We start from the raw sequence: 6,530 nt of genomic DNA, 5'->3' as shown, positions 1-6,530 counted from the left end.
TATTACCATGGATTTTCATAAATTCAATAAAATTATTATACAGAAAATAGGTATTAAATTCTTTAAAAAATATAAAATAAAATAAAATAGAATATAAAAGGAAAATACAATATAAAACAATAATAATTAATGCTTATCTAATAAAGATATAATAAATAACTAAATATCACATAATATACCATTATCATGTTACATATTATTAAATAATTTTATATTACATGTTATATTTCCTTCGATATAATTGTAATGCTACACCTATGTAATAACCTTTGACACAAAATACATTTAGATGATTTACTGTTTACAAAATTGTATAATAAATTATTGGGCATTGCTTAATATAATGCTTGCATTTATAAATGCATATATGTGCTACACTGTATAAGCACAGACAAATTTTGAAGTACAACAAAAAACTGTTGTATGCCCATATATAGTCATGATGTGCCTATTATGGTCATGATGTGATGTCATCATTACCATATATAGATATGTCACATGCAGGCTGGAAAGGGCTTAACTCAATTTTATTGACCTATGTGTAATGATAAATAGAAATAAACTTGATATGCAGGAATTAAAATCGAATAATGCTGATACAGCCAATTATGCAATATAAATTTAAGGATGTTTATATTATATATGGATAACGAACGTAAACATAAACAAACTATATAAAAACTTTTTGATAAATGTTTTTGCTTGTTAATAACATTAAGAACATTTTCTGTATTATATAATCATTTAAATTATTTTTTAAAAACAGAAATAAATGATGTATTTAAAAAATGGAGTGGGCAATTAGTGTGCAACACAATAATGAATGTCAGGTCTCCCTCCAATTAAAGACTACTTTTGGGACCGGGGTTTCCATGGCCTTTAGCAACTTTTGTCTCTAATTAGAAAAATAAAATACTGTAACGGACATTTGTTAATTTGGGATCACAGAAAAGTGGTTTTTAATTGGAGGTGGTCTTTAATTAGAGGGAGACCTGCATAAGAATATTTCCACTTAAAGACCATTGTTGGGATCAGGGTTGCCACTGTCTTCAGCAGCTTTGGTCTCCAATAATATAGATAATAATAAAGATACTGTAACAGACATTTGCTAATTAGGGACCACAGAATTAGAGTTGAACTTTAAATAGAGGGAGTCCTGTATAAGAACCTGGTTAAGGAGACTATAGTACTGGATAACATCAACATCATCCTAGCAACAGACACCAACACCTTTCATAATCACCACCACTACCAATAGGCCAAACAAAAATTCCTGTGCTGGGGCCACATTTTGGGTAAATCCAAAAAAAGGGTAGGTTGGTAGGAAAAAGTTTGTTTTAACCAATAGAATAGTGTGTTTACTTCTTATTATTAAGCAGCTAACTTCAATTTGAAGGCTCTGCCCCTCCAGCTCACTGAGTTTTGTATCTGTGTATCAGGCTGTGTGGTATTCTTTTTTTAAAATCTAAATAAATACAAATGAAAGAACTGAAAAATAAAATAATGAAATCAACACCACCATAACCACCACCATCATCATCACTATTATCAGCAACAGTACAAACAAAACCCCAAATCACATACATCCAATACAGTGTATCTAAATAAATACAATTTGTCATATTACTGTTATATGTCTTGCATTTTACTGAACAATATACAACTGTGCATATATAAATCCCATGTTTTATCATTTTACTTGATAGGTTACTTAAGACAGTGATAATGGGCCTTTCCAGGGCGTCAATCAAACTGACCAATGAGAAAGGTCCACTGAATTTTGGTGCTCTGGATTTTGTACACATCTTGATGGTATTGGCTACCTATAAAACTTGATGTGTCGTACGGCAGTTGTAAGACCATCGGCCGATGAATCCAACTCCACTCTCTGTGGATGGCTAGAAGAAGCGATGCCGTCGTCTGCTGATTGTCGTTGGCAGTTTGAACGGATAGTCATTAAAAACAATCCCTTGCGTGCACGTCATGGCGTTGAGTTCTCCGTAGAATCGCATAAACTGACGATTGTTGGGGGAAGTGAATAACAAGCTCTAAACATGTGTTATAAAGCAAGCATTGCCCTGTCTATATCATTTTACCCTACATCAGTCATTCATCAAGTGGGTAAAACCACAGCATGGAATGGCAGTAAACTAAGGGAGTATACATCAACCAATGGGGTGTGAAGCCACAGCACAGAATGGCACTATCTTTCGGAGGATTTAATTGCTTTTTCCTTTCCTTGTTTTCTTCTGGAATCAAAGCGGGCGTTTCACTATGGAATTGCATGTCAAAGAAATCAAGAGAATTGTGCTGCTTTGAGGCGTCATTGCTTGCTTTCGTCTCGGAGAGCTTGATCCACATATTTCGGTTACCATCCACCGTGTTTAAAAGAACTTGTGCTTCAGGAAATATGTCGGCAAGAATCCTACAAACATTTGCAAAAAACAAATAAAAATTTCTTTTGTACTCTGTACGAAAAAAGATGGTTTTGCAGATAGTTTTCAAAAGAACTGCTGTTGTGTATTATATGCCTTATTTTATAATAATAATAATAAATAATAATAATAACATAATAAAAATAATAATAGCAATAAGTTCAATAACAATAAAACTAATAGTAATAATAATAATAATGATAAAAATGTTAACAGTAATAAGAAACCCCCCCCCACAAAAAAATGATAATAATAATAATAATAATAATAATAATAATAATAATAATGATGATGGTGATAATAATAGTAATTAAAGGTGTGTAGTAATAATAATAATGATGATGATGGTGATAATAATAGTAATTAAAGGTGTGTAGTAATAATGATGATGATGGTGATAATAATAGTAATTAAAGGTGTGTAGTAATAATAATAATGATGATGATGGTGATAATAATAGTAATTAAAGGTGTGTAGTAATAATAATAATGATGATGATGGTGATAATAATAGTACTTAAAGGTGTGTAGTAATAATAATAATGATGATGATGGTGATAATAATAGTAATTAAAGGTGTGTAGTAATAATAATAATGATGATGATGATGATAATAATAGTAATTAAAGGTGTGTAGTAATAATAATAATGATGATGATGGTGATAATAATAGTAATTAAAGGTGTGTAGTAATAATAATAATGATGATGATGGTGATAATAATAGTAATTAAAGGTGTGTAGTAATAATAGCCTCGTGTACTACACATTATCCCTGGTCACTGGATTAAACACCCTTTTTAATATACATAATAATAACAACTTTATTTAACCACGATAAACATCACCTCAGTAGTGTTTTTCATCAATGCCGTAACAGACATAATAATTAAACTTAATTTTAAACAAAGAATAATATTAATTACAGAAAATACAAGGAAACATAAAAACCAAATTAGGAAACAAAAATTAAAACATCAAAATACAAAATACGAAAAATTATTGTAATACACAAAAATGTGCTAATCTAAGATAATATATTGAGTTGCTTATTAAATGTAGGCTACTGAATATATCCTTTCAAAAACAAAATATAGCTTAATTAGATTTTAGCATGTATCTATAAAAATATTTATTTGTCTTTTAATTTACATTTAAAGTTAGAAAGAGTAGTTGAAGTTTTGAGGTCATCACTTAGTTCATTCCATAATTTGCACCTCTGTAGGAAAGACAACGTTTTTTTTATAATCTGTTATAATCTGGTTTAGGAAGTATTAGTTGGTTTTTAGATCGGGTGTTATAAGAACTTTCTTTAATATTGAATCTACAATTTAGGTAAGCTGGTGCCAAATTATTGATAATTTTGAACATAGTGATGGCTTCACTTTGAAACAGATGCTTATCAAGATTATCTCTGTGCAAGGCTTGACTACTAGAATCTCTTCTGTTTTTCGTATAACTTTGGCGGTTGTTTTGCATAGTTTTAAGTCTTTTACCTTGGGATTGGTTTGAGCGACAAACACAAGCTCTCTGGGGAGTATTCCATAACGTTGCAGCAGCGTTTTAACCTCTCTTTGGTTAATGAACACAATGTAATCTATTGTTTATATCTGCATTTCACATAATCAGTTTACTCATAAAACTATTTTCCCAGCACGTTATTGCTCCTTTATTACGACGAAAATGATTTGGAGTATAATAAAGTCAGGTGCTTATACAATCAACGGAAATTTTAAAGTGTAAAAGATGACAAGGCTGTCTATTATGCCTGAATCGATCACTAGACTTGCGGTTCTTAACATCTTTTTCTTTCTTTTGCAAAATGGCACACTGTCACTCTATCTTTATGGTAACTTTTAGACTACCAGTTTATTCCATGAATCTTATCATTAAATAGATAGAGGTGGATATGGCAGCTGTACAATGTATTTTCTGAGGGGAGGGGCAAAACTGGGGGATTGATTTGGTAGACGTGAGTAGGGGAGGTTTGTGAGGGGTTATCTATTAAAACAGAAAAAAAATTAAAAGCAAAAAAAAGTAAAATAAATAAATAAATAATTAAAAAGTAAAAAAAAAATGTTTTGTTTAAAAAAAGTAACATATTAACTAAACAATTATAATAGTAAATACTTATAATAAATATGAAAATATTAACTAAATAAATATAATAAATACTAAAAATAAAAAAGTATCAACTTACTGATATACAGGTCTTGCGATGTGATTCAGAAAGTTAAGTTGCAATTCAGGAATAAACGCCTTCTCTCTGTCGTATATCTCCACTGGAGGGATGCCAATGGCTTTCTCCAGGTCACCTTGCGTGAAGAACTCCTGGTAGGTTAGTTCCTGTCAGAAAAACTCAAACACGTGACAAATTTGTGTGAAATGTGCCCAAATATTGGCATTTCATTCATTTGTCACATTATATTTGAATATGGACAGAAAATTCAAAAAATTTGAAAAAAAAAATTATTATTAACAGGTTTGTTATTCCATCAAGTTACCTGACATAGAACGATGGATGGCAATAAAATTAGTATATCAAAATATTTTGTTACAATTATGTAAGCATTAATCTATATTTTTACACCAAAACATAATGGTCCAGGCTACAATTCAAAACTTTAGGGGGGGGGGAGGGTCCCAATTCTTCCGAAACTTGTGTGAATCTGACGGTAATCGGGACATCCTCCCACAAGCAAGCAAGAATTTCCAGAAAAAAAACACATCTCCTGCAAATTCATAATATTTAGGTTTTCACTGCTTCACCATCAGTTGTCTCACGCACGGAAGTCAGTGCCCATGGGTATCAGTATGTGCAGAAAATAAATTTAAACGTGTTATGAAAGCTCATTAACAGATCGGTGGTGGATTCAAGGGGAGAGAATCGGCTGCCCCCCCCCCACCCCCTAACTTTTTCAAAATTTTTTTTTTTTAAATGAGGGGGCGGGGAGCAAAAAAACAATTATATTCAAATTTAAGTGTGAGAGTGCCATTTGCACCCATCGTGAGGTGCCATAATCATAAATTTTCTTACCTCAGCTCTAGTCCCTCCATCTGTGAGATTCCTCCCTGGGCTTCTTTTCTACTTCAAATTCCTGAATCTGCCACTGAGGATTTCATGGAATTCACTACTTTCAACTTGGACCACAGGGCAGGTTCCCTCTTAACTCTGTGATAGGTTCGTATAGCAATCTTCTTTGTTGTCTTCCATCCCTTCATCTGATCTGATCCGACTTGTCATAAGTAAACACAGCAACAGTTTCCTACGTTTTGCATCTCCTTTTTATATCCCTCTGTAAAAAATAAAAACAAAAATATATATATATATATAAAAAACAATTTTAAAAAGATTACGGAAACAAAATCAACCAAAAAACATTACTAGGATCATCTAAAATATGTGTAGCTTTTACCATCTCCATAGTTATTATTGCTTTTTATATTTTTTTCTTTGTAGCTTTCTTTTAAATTTATTTGCTTTATATTTTTGACATTTTGTATTAAAATTTCTATATACCTGAAAGCTCTGTCCATGATTATATGCCCATATATAGCAACTATATGGTCATGGTGTGATGTCATCATGACCATGTATAGTCATGATGTGCCTATATATGGTCATGGTGTGATGTCATCATGACCATATATTAGTCATGATGTGCCTATATATGGTTATGGTGTGATGTCATCATGACCATATATTAGTCATGATGTGCCTATCATCATGACCATATATTAGTCATGATGTGCCTATATATGGTCATGGTGTGATGTCATCATGACCATATATTAGTCATGATGTGCCTATATATGGTCATGGTGTGATGTCATCATGACCATATATTAGTCATGATGTGCCTATATATGGTCATGGTGTGATGTCATCATGACCATATATATAGTCATGATGTGCCTATATATGGTCATGGTGTGATGTCATCATGACCATATATATAGTCAAGTGCCTATATATGGTCATGGTGTGATGTCATCATGACCATATATATAGTCATGATGTGCCTATATATGGTCATGATGTGATGTCATCATGTCCATATATAGTCATTATATGGTTATATATGGTCATGATGTGA

The 6,530-nt window shown here is 31.7% G+C and overlaps 1 long non-coding RNA gene across 2 annotated transcripts; it reads right to left on the bottom strand.

Annotated features, from left to right (window-relative positions):
* Window positions 1–1,340: 1,340 nt before the first annotated feature.
* LOC117116621 lies at window positions 1,341–5,636 on the bottom strand. 2 transcript variants are annotated; one of them, XR_004446790.1, is made up of 3 exons: window positions 5,471–5,636; window positions 4,634–4,791; window positions 1,341–2,425 (listed from the first exon to the last, which is right to left on the bottom strand). It is a non-coding gene; the product is annotated as an uncharacterized LOC117116621 (long non-coding RNA). The 2 variants fall into 2 exon arrangements; XR_004446791.1 differs by having other exon boundaries at window positions 4,634–4,779.
* Between the last annotated feature and the right edge of the window lie 894 nt (window positions 5,637–6,530).

Source organism: Anneissia japonica, unplaced genomic scaffold (assembly GCF_011630105.1).
Source record: "Anneissia japonica isolate Jap-2015-1 unplaced genomic scaffold, ASM1163010v1 scaffold4476_len93949_cov137, whole genome shotgun sequence".
Lineage (NCBI taxonomy): Eukaryota > Metazoa > Echinodermata > Crinoidea > Comatulida > Comatulidae > Anneissia > Anneissia japonica.
This window is presented reverse-complemented; position numbering and strand designations above follow the sequence as displayed.